This window comes from Brassica oleracea, chromosome C4 (genome assembly GCF_000695525.1).
Source record: "Brassica oleracea var. oleracea cultivar TO1000 chromosome C4, BOL, whole genome shotgun sequence".
NCBI lineage: Eukaryota > Viridiplantae > Streptophyta > Magnoliopsida > Brassicales > Brassicaceae > Brassica > Brassica oleracea.
In genome coordinates, this window is record NC_027751.1 from 33,889,024 (window position 1) to 33,900,350 (window position 11,327).

Here is an 11,327-nt window from a genome sequence, read left to right on the forward strand (position 1 = left end):
CCTCTAGCAACCAGTCGCGACTTTAGTTTATCTGGAGTTCCATCAGCTTTGAGTTTCACAGTATGAATCCACCTGCAACCCAAAACATGCATTCCAGGCAGTCGAGGAACCAAAGACATCGTCTCATTTTGATTTTGCGCATCCATATCCTCTTGCATTGAGTTCGTCCAGCCAGGATCCTTCAATGCAGCGGCGATAGTCTTCGGGATGGGTGGAATATTTGTTCTAGTGAGTAGAGCATACCGAGGATTCGGTTTGCGTATTCCATGTTGCAGACGTGTAGTCATCTGATGGAGACGAGGCGGTTGTGCTGCAGCAACAGGCACTGTCCTATCTCCTGAAGATTCAGACCGTTCTCCACTTGGTTCATTCCTCTCAGGTGTGTGGACAGAGTGATCATACTCCTCTCTGGTAGAGAGACTTGGAGATGTCACACCAAGATTCTCAACTTGTGGTGAATTGACAGATTGTTGAGAGGAGTTGGTTCTCTGAACTGTAGGTAATATGAAGAAAACAGAGGATGAAGAAGAGATGAAGAGTGTGGGTGAAGTAGGGGCTGACTGCCACGCCTGTAATAAGGGCGTATTGAGAGGAACCACATAGTCTTTATACCGATTCTCAAATGGAAACACATCTTCATCAAAAATAACATGGCGAGAGATATAGATACGACCCGTGGGAGGATACAAACAGCGATACCCCTTGTATTGAGAATGATAGCGAAGAAAGATACACTGCAATGATCTTGGATCAAACTTGTTTTGCCCATAAGACCGTAAGCAAGGATAACAGGCTGATCCAAAGACTCGCAAGAAAGAATAGTCAGGTTTCGAGTTGTTGATCAATTCATAAGGTGACTTGAAACCAACCACAGTAGAAGGAAGTAAGTTACTAACATAATTGGCAGTGTAGTAAGCTTCGACCCAGTATTTAAATGGGGTTTTACTCTGAAACATCATCGCTAGTGCTTACGTTCGGCGAGACCATTCTGCTGTGGCGTCGAGGGACATGACAGTTGGTGATGAATGCCACACGAAGCCAGGTGATGCTTGAAGGCATTACTTGTAAACTCTCCCCCACCATCACTCTGGAACTGTTTAATTTTTCGACCGTAATGATTCTCAACTAGCTTTTGAAACGCCACAAAGACTTGATAGAACTCAGACTTTGTTTTTAAAGGAAACAGCCACGAGAATCGAGAGAAATCATCAACCAAAATAGCATAATACTTGAATCCTTGGTTTGATACAACAGGAGATGGCCCCCAAAGATCACAGTGAATACGATCTAGGGGCGCCACAGCAGTAGATAAAGAAGTAAAAAACGGTAGCCTAGCGCTCTTCCCCATCTGGAAAGGCTCACAAATGTAGGATGTGCTGCTCTTATTTGTTGATATGACCTTGCTGCTCTTGAGATGCTGAAGAACCTGAGGATTTGAATGCGCCAGACGATGATGCCACACCAACTCACTTGCTGTCACCTGTCTATTAGAGTAAAACGCAACAAACTCGGCATTCTTCAGCTTATGGAGATCCTCATGATGAGGTCCTTTGGTCACTACTCTCTGAGAGTTGAGATCAATCACATATACCCAGTTAGAGTCAAAAAACACACCACAAGGATAGTCATCACATAACTTAGAGATAGAGAGCAATGGTTTTTGGATTCCAGGGCACACAAGAACATCGAGTAAAGGAATACTACCTTGTGGAGTAGTAATGACCGTTGATCCAACATGAGTGATAGGCAGTTGATGTCCATTGCCGACCATCACAGATTCAGGTCCGTGATAAGGTGACACATTCTGAAGAGCAGAAGCATGAGCGGTGATATGAGCTGTAGCTGCAGAGTCAGGATACCACTCTCCACCTGCTGTGTCTGAGACCTGGATCGCAGCTAGAGCTTTTGGAATATCAGTACTTTGATATGCGTTGTCAAAGCGGTTCCAGCACTTCAGAGCCGAGTGTCCTACTCGTCCACAAATCTGACATGTTGGTCGGTTGCTATCACTTCCCTGAGCTTGATTCCAGCCAGAGGAGTTAACCTGTTGAGAAAATCCTCTGCCTCTGGTTGAGAAACCTCCGCCACGACGTCTGGCACCAAACCTACCACCATTGTAACCACGACCACGCTGATTACCATTGTACCTGGTTCGCTGTGTCTGAAAGGCTGTGAAAGGAGTAACCTCAGCTGGAGTTTCATACGACTGCAGTCTTGTGTGAAACCCAGTAACTTCAGAGACCACATCTGAGAATGTAGGAGGCGGATACCGAGACATAGAACTCTGAATAACTGTAGAGATAGGGTCATAATCTCTAGAGAGACCATTCAGAAACGTGAAAACCTTCATAGACTCATCTACCGGTCTTCCAATAGAGCTCAGTTGTTCACATAACGCCCTAAACTCCCAACAGTAGACCAAAAATTCTTTACCTCGAGTGGAAAGGAGTTGGAGTCGACGACGAAGGTCAAACTCTCTAGCCACTGAGCTCTTGTTAAAGTTGTCTGCAAGTGCAAGCCACACTTCCTGCGATGTGGTTAAGGTATGAACATAACTCAAAACTTCCTCTTTCAGAGTACCAAACAACCACGATTTCACTAACTGATCCGTACACGTCCATGCTTCAAAGTCTGGATTCGGATTCACCACTTGAACTTCATTCTTTACAACCGTTACAGTTGCTTCAGGAGCCTCCACTTGCCCCGTAACAAAACCCAGAAGCTTATGACTACTCAACAAAGCTTCAAACTGTGTCTTCCACAGCAGATAGTTTCTCTCACTCGACTTGAGAGTCACCGAACTCGTCACATGTAGACCCGTCGGAAACGGGTAAGGACCATTTGGAGCTTCTTCAGCCATTTGAGCGACCTGTTAGGGTTCTTATTGCTCTGATACCATGAGAATAACTGTAACTTTATGAAAACTGAATATATTTTCTCCACCCTTAGAAGATTACAATAGAGGCTCTTATATATTGTTCAGAGAGACTCTCAAACCCTAGTGTCATGCCTTAATGTAGTTACACGTAAAGCAATCTAAACCGTTAGTTACATGACACAAGAGGAGCGTGTTGGTTGTGCAGGACCACAGCCCCATCTGGCTCCACCTTCTTCCTTACCGTGCTTCTTTGTCTGCACTTCATCACGTCATCACTTGAAACACCTTTTACCGCCTTCAGACATGGGCCTTTATTCTCTCTTCCTTCGAAGCCCATCTGAGTATCTTTGTCTGGGCCCACACTCTTCGTCTCTTCTTCATCCTCTGTTTTCTTCATATTACTTACAGTTGTATCATTGTCTAGGTATAACTAGGATTTAAGCTTTACCAAGTTGTACCTCGAGAATTAAAATTATTATCAAAATTTAAAATAAAAAGATCAGTTATGAGATTCAAATTTTGAAATTTTGAAACTGGGGGAAAAGCATAACTGGAAAACTGTAATTATCTTAATTTATTAAGTGCCGAAAATATATGAAATTAATTGAGACTTAGAGAGTATGTGATAAAAAAATTTAGTTATAAGAGTATTTGAGAATTTGACCCATGAATAAACTGTTGATTTATTAGTCATAAGTCTAAATTTAATTTTGGAAAATAATAAGGAACCTCAAAAATATACCAAAAATCTGAAATTATAATTGAGATTCAAAGAAAACTGAAGAGACCCAAAATTTTAAAATATAATTAAAACCTAAAATATATTCAAAACCAAGAAAAAACTAAAAATACTCTAAATACCAACAGTTTGGAGTAATTAACTAATACATATAACTTTTGAATTATTTGGGTACTAGGTGGTTGTCCGCGATTTCGCGGATATAAATTTTTTAATAGTTATGATCCTTATTCAAAATTATAAAATTACAAACGTAATATATATTTTTTGTCAATCACAAATCACACTTTCTCACAAATTTTTGTATTTAGTGTTTAACATAACACTCTCAATTGGTTAATCAAACAAATTCATTATTAAATTCTCTCCAATCATCACACTACCTTATCAAACACTGATTCATTTAAAACTATTATTTTCATTTAGATATCTTTTACAATATTATATTCATTTAAACAAATTTAATACATATCTATTTTAAATAAATATGATTAACTAATTATATATCAGAAAATAATATTTAAAATTTTAAACATATATAACTTAATATTTATCAATGTCAGATTCAATAATTTTATTACATCAAAATAACATGATTATAGTTGTATAAATATTTTTTAGAACTTTGTTATCATACGTTGTAAAGTTTATAATACCGCAAAAAATACATATCATTATTTTGTAAATAATTTTCTTTTAAATTCAGTCTACGTTATATTCTACATCTTCGACCTTATCAGTTTTAGAACTTATCATCTATATTGATCTTCTTTACTCAAGTTGTCTTCATGTTATAGAAGCACATGAGACTGATTGAAAAATAGTCATAGTAATACTTAAAACACATGTATTTCGAAAAACAAATAAAAAAATAAGTACATAAAAGTATAAAATAACCAAGAATACAACCAAAAATACAACAAACAAATTTTATTATTTTTTACTCATGTTTTATTTATGTATCCTTACTTTTTTGCTATTAAAAATAAGACTAAATCAATAGTCTTAACTCTAGTCTCGTATTAATATATTGTTTCCATTTTCCAATTTAAATTATAATAAAAAAATTCATTGATTAATATTATATTGAATGATTTACCATATAATTTTGGGAAACTGCCACAAATACCATATTTATAGTATCATTTTTCATGTTTACACTAACCACTTTTACCCCCATTTTTAATGAAGGGTAAAAGACATTTATACCTTTAGGGTTAACTAATCTATATTTAGGGTTTAGAGTTGAGGGGTGATGTAGTGTTTTTGAATGTGAAACTTAGGATTTTAATATATATATAAATAAATAAAAAATGTAATTTTTTTTAGAAAATAGTTTCAAACATAATTTTCGATGTTCAAAAACAAATTTTGAAAAACAAAATTCAAAAATAAAAGTTTATAAAACAGTCTGAATTTGAAAAAGTATAATTCGAAAACAAAAAAAAAACTATTTTTTTATTTTTATTTATTTAAATAATTATTTATTATATATATAGGGAACACGGGTATAAGAGTTTTTTGCCACTTAACGAAGAAGATATTTTTGAAAATGCTCATTTAGTGGTGGTAAAGATGAATAATGGTACCATGAAAGTGGTAAACATGAAATTTCCCATATAACTTTATTATAATCAAAGCTATAAGAATTATATTAATTTTCTTTTTTAAATTTAAAAATATTTTAATCATTTTTGAAACTGATAACTCGACTATACTATCTACATTTATCATAGAAAAATGACTGAAATTTTTTAAAATTATATATTTGACTGTTTTACATTCATTGTACAATGTTTAGAAAAAATATATATAGTGAGTGAGTATAAGAAATATTATTAGGTTTACGTTAATTAGTTTTCTGTAATGTATGATTTCGTGTATCCACTATTAATATAAATATGTTTAAAGTCATTTATAATTATTTCTATGATATCATATGAATTTATATGTATATTCTATATTTATATAATGTAATATAAGATATTTAAGTGTTTCTATAACCAAATTATGTTAATTTATCTATATTTAAGATGTTTAATTGTTTGTTTGGTAATATAGATTAGATTAGGTAACTCTAGGATTAGTTTACTTTTAAAATTTTTAATTAAATAAATAAAAATTCAAATAGTGACAACCAATCAAATTAAAAGAATTAATTTTAAACTTCACCTATGACTGACACATAAGCGAAATCCATTTAAGTGACTTTTCAATTAATATATATGATTATTTATTATATATATAGAGAACAAATGTATAAAAGTCTTTTGCCACTTAACGAAGAAGATATTTTTGAAAATGTTCATTTAGTGGTGGTAAAAATGAATAATGGTACCATGAAAGTGGTAAACATGAAATTTCCCGCATAATTTTATTATAATCAAAGCTATAAGAATTATATTAATTTTATGTTTTTATATTTAAAAATATTTTAATCATTTGTGAAAGTGATAACTCAACTATACTATCAACATTTGTCATAAAAAAATTACTGAAATTTTTTAAAATTGTATGTTTGACTGTTTTACATTTATTGTACAAATGTTTAGAATATATATATATATAGTGAGTGAGTATAAGAAATATTATTTGGTTTACGTTAATTAGTTTTCTGTAATATATGATTTCGTGTATCCAGTATTAATATAAATATGTTTAAAGTCGTTTATAATTATTTCTATAATATCATATGAATTTATATGTATATTCTATATTTATATAATGTAATATATGATATTTAAGTGTTTCTATAAACAAATTATGTTAATTCATCTATATTTAACATATTTAATTGTTTGTTTGGTAATATAGATTAGATTAGGTAATTCTAGGATTAGTTTCCTTTTAAATTTTTTATTTAAATAAATAAAAATTAAAATAGTGACAACTAATCAAATTAAGAAAATTAGTTTTAAACTTCACCTATGACGGACACATAAGTGAAATCCATTTAAATGGCTTCTCAATTAATATATAGGAGGATATATGATCGGTTCTTGGGTGGTAACCGAAACCAAACTGATAGTCTAGGAGTGCAATACCCAAATGAATCCATTTTCTTGGGTCGTTTGAGTTTTTGGTATTACATTTTACTAGGATAAAAAAAACTCAAACCGGAATCTACCCGAAATACTATTGGTTCGGTTTTGGCTATTTTATCATATGTGATGATGCACTCCGAGACCCTTGAGTATCAGTTCTATTCTGGTTCCTATCTGAAGATGATATATTATCAGAATAACCCAAAATATTATAGTATTGTATTAGTTATTTTGAATTATTACGATGTATTTTTGATATACCATAGATTTTACCATTTTTTAGCCATGGTATATAAGTCTTTTACAATCTATTTATTATGTTTTGGAATTTTTTTAGAGTATTTACAGGTTCAAGAGTGTTTTGGGGTAATGTGGTGATTTTGGAGTATTTTGGAGATAAATCTAGAAAAAACTCGTAGCTGTCCGTCGAACCAGTCCAGTCGACAATCAGAGTCAAACGTTGATTGACAAACATCCCGTGTCGTCGATCGAAAGCGAAGCAGACAAGGCTAGACTTGGTTCCCAACCAACTTATAGCCCAATTCCCACAACGGTTACAGAAATACCTCTTGCCGACTTTAACCTAATTTTTATATGCTCTGCCATTGTCTTGGGCAACACATGCTTTTCAAACTTTCATATTTCACATCAAATATTTTTAGGGTTTTTAATAGTTTGGAGACAAGATCCAAGACTCCTTCAGAGTTTTGTATTGGAACTCCAATTTTTCTACTTTATTCTATTTATGCATCTTTTTCAGATTATTGATTATTGATATGTTTCGCTTTGCTATGTCTGAGTGATTCACTTTTTAGATTTAGGGTTTAAGTAAGGTTATGAGAGATTAACCCAAACTATATAACTGCCTAGCTTAATCATAAACTGATTTTGATTTATTGTGTGCTCTAGCTCCTTGTGGATTCGATCCCTTAGTATTACGACTGAACCTCTTATTTGAGACAGAAAAGTCACTCCTTGGGGTAATTTGAGTGATATCAAATTTGGCGCAGTTTCCGGGGAGCTTTGATCGCCATTATATCTTACTAGTTAAATTTAGTCTAGGTTTTCTTGTTACTGATTTTCTCATAATTTTTTTTCTTGATTTCTTTCAGGTGCATGCACAGCAGTACCAGAAGCAACAAGGAAAACTCGCTGCTATTCTCAGATCCCGCACGCTTGGAACGCATAATTCGCAAAGAAAAATGTGCTGCATCGATCGACAACAACTCAGACCCGTTGACTGACACTCGTGAGCTTCCGCCGATTGACACTTCTACCCGAACATCGATCGACATTCATCCGCGAGACATGGTTGTGACTCTTGTTCTGATGCGAGACAAGAATGGAAACCTGCATGACCAAGAGGGTTATCTACGTAATGCAGCATGTCAAAGACTAGACGGTCATGGGGCTGTAGTCCCTGATCCTGATGCTGATACCACTGCAGCAAATGCTCAGGCTGTAGGTGATGATAACGTACATGCTGCTCGACCCAAAACGTTGGCTGACTACAACCGTCCAGATCAATATTACGCCAATAGATTTGCTATTCGTTCCAGAGGAACAATTTTGAGCTGAAGCCTTAGTACTTTGCACTTGTGGGACAGACACCTTAATGTGGTCTCCCACACGAGCATCCTATGGACCATCTGGAGCGGTTCAAGGATTTGGTTTCTGCCATTAAAGCGAATGGAGTCACTGAGGACTATCTCTTTTCCAAGCTCTTCAAGTACTCATTCTCTGGAGACGCTTCGCACTGGCTTAAGCAGTTACCACCATGATCTCTTACATCCTTGACCGACATCAAGAACACATTTTTGTTAAATTATTATATATTTCATTTATCTTTTATTAAAGTTTATGTACTGATATACCATGGATTTTACCACTTTCAGACAATGGTATATGACCTATTTAGAGTATATTATATGGGTTTGGAGTATGTTTTATAATGTTTTCAGGTTTAGGTATGTTTTGGAGAACTTTGGTGATTTTAGAGTCTTTTGAGGTACAGAACTGCACAAATGCGTCGGATGTTTAGCTATGGATGGAGACCTTTACACGGTGAGATTGAGCCCATCATTTTACAAAAGATAGAGCTTTGAGTTAGATTTCCAATGCCATCGGTTTGAGGTCAATCAGCATCCTATAGCAGAAGTTATGCATGATTTACTGAAGAGTGGTACGTCTGCCTCGCGAGATGAAGCATTTGAGGAGATGAATGAATGTTAGATCGACGACACAGCCTTGATGTTGATCGACGGTGATCCCAGAAGATGGGCCGAGCCTTATTCATGATCGAATTAAGCCCAGAAGTTACCACAAGTTATCATAATATCTCTGGACGACTCAGAACCCTATTTATGTGTTTTCTAAGTCATTGTTGACGGTTACGCTTTCTATTATTCATTATTCTAGTTTTAGGGTTGGAGAGAAGATCAATTCTCCTTCAGAGATTGATTGGAACTCCATTGGTTTTATCTTTAATTTATATTCTATTATTTATTCAGAATATGCTTTGTGTTTCTTCTAACATGTCTGAACATTCATCCTGTTAGATTTAGAGATTTTATGAGCTTAATGTCATACTGATAATCTGTTAGGATTGCTAGGGTTGTTTACTGATTTCTACACTAGGGTAACTTGTAATAATAGGATCTGGAATAGTTAGAATAGCATGACAGTGTGACTGATTGTTTGAACCTAGAATCATAGGACAATTGAGAGGTACAAAAGTGCAATTGATTCACGGAACCCGAACCCTGAGTGAATTAAATACCTAGGCGCATACGACAGCTGGTCTAGGGTTTAGTTGAACATAATCGATTAGGTCGTTAATGCTTATCTGAAGAAACATCGATCGATGCTCTGGCCATAGCATCGATCGACGCTCGCTCCTTGTTCGCACGCAATAGCTGGAACATATGACTTAGACATCTGATTAGTAATTGTATGCGGAAGCTGGATTACTTACTTATTTAATTCGAGTTCTAGAATTGAACCTATAAAACCCTTTGCATCCTTGATTGTAGTATTGAATGTCTTGATTGATAGATCCCTAGATCTAGCGTTTCTTCGTTATTGTTTACAAACTTCAATCAATCAATCGAACAACTGTTTTGTTCACCCTGCTTACTGCTTTGTTCACCCTGCTTACTGCTTTAATATTGATTGCCTAGCTTACCCTTGATTTCTAAAGTCTATTGTATGTCCACGCTCCATGTGCATTCAATCCATAAGTATTACAACTAAACCTCTTATTTGAAGAATAAAGTTGCTCAAAATATAATTTGAGTGATTTCATGTACTTTTATCGTATCTTGTACTATATACTTGGTATTATGCAAAAACTAACATCGACTCATTGTACTCAATTGTTGTTCCGAAAATAAAGTCACTGTACTCAATTTAACACCAAAACAATCAAGTTATGCAACCAACAGTCATACTATTTCTTTGACTTCAATGTCCTATTTTATATCCACTCCGGTTGATTAGATCTTTACTGAATACTACATACAAAGGGCAACAATAAAGGGCCCGTTCATTTCTCCATCCGGATGAGCCATCTACATGGAGATGAGAGTTTTGTTCGTTTAGGCACTAAAAATGCAATTCATCCGGATAGATCATCCAGATGACTTTCAAAAATTTAGGCTTAATTTTAAAGTCCTTTCAGTTGAACCAATTTGGACCATTTGGATGGAGATAGTTCATTCAATATAGTATAATGTCTATTATGCCCCTGATGTAATTCACAAATTACAAACCTAAATATATAATATTATTCTGTCACACACGAAAACTGACAATACCACAAAACACATTTTCCCGCGAAAACCTAAAAACGAATTTTTCACGCCAAAACCTTAAAAACGCATTTCCGAATAAAATTGCAAAAACGTGTTTTTCCGCCAAAATTGCAAAAACGTGTTTTCCCACAAAAAATCGCAAAAACGTATTTTCATACCAAAATTACAAAAACACGTTTTCACGCCAAAACCTCAAAACGCATTTTTTCGCCAAAACACAAATACACGTTTTCCCGCTAAAACCACAAAACGTGTTTTCCCGCCAAAAACGAAAAATGCTTTTTCTCATCAAAATGCATTTCCCGCCAAAACTGAAAAACACGTTTTCTCATAAAAACCACAAAACGTGTTTTCTCGCCAAAACACATTTTCCCGCAAAAATCGCAAAAACGTGTTTTTCCGCCAAAACGCATTTTTCGCGAAACCCGAAAAAAACACGTTTTCATGCCAAAACTACAAAAATGTGTTTTCACGCGAAACCCAAAAAACGTGTTTTCATGCCAAAACTAGAAAAACGTGTTTTCACGCCAAAACCGCAAAAAAAAAAACATGTTTTCCCATCAAAACCGTAAAACGTGTTTTCTCGCCAAAACCGAAAATTGTCGTTTTCCTGCCAAAACCAAAAAATCTTGTTTTCCCGCCAAAATCGAAAAACTTGTTTTCCCGCCAAAACCGAAAATTTCGTTTTCCCGTCAAAACCTCAAAAACCCGTTTTCCCACCAAAACCACAAACACATGTTTTCTCGCCAAAACCGAAAATTCAATTTTTTCCGCCAAAACCAAAAAATCTCGTTTTCCCGCCCAAAACAAAAGAAAACTCGTTTTCTCGCCAAAACCAAAAAATGTGTTTTCCC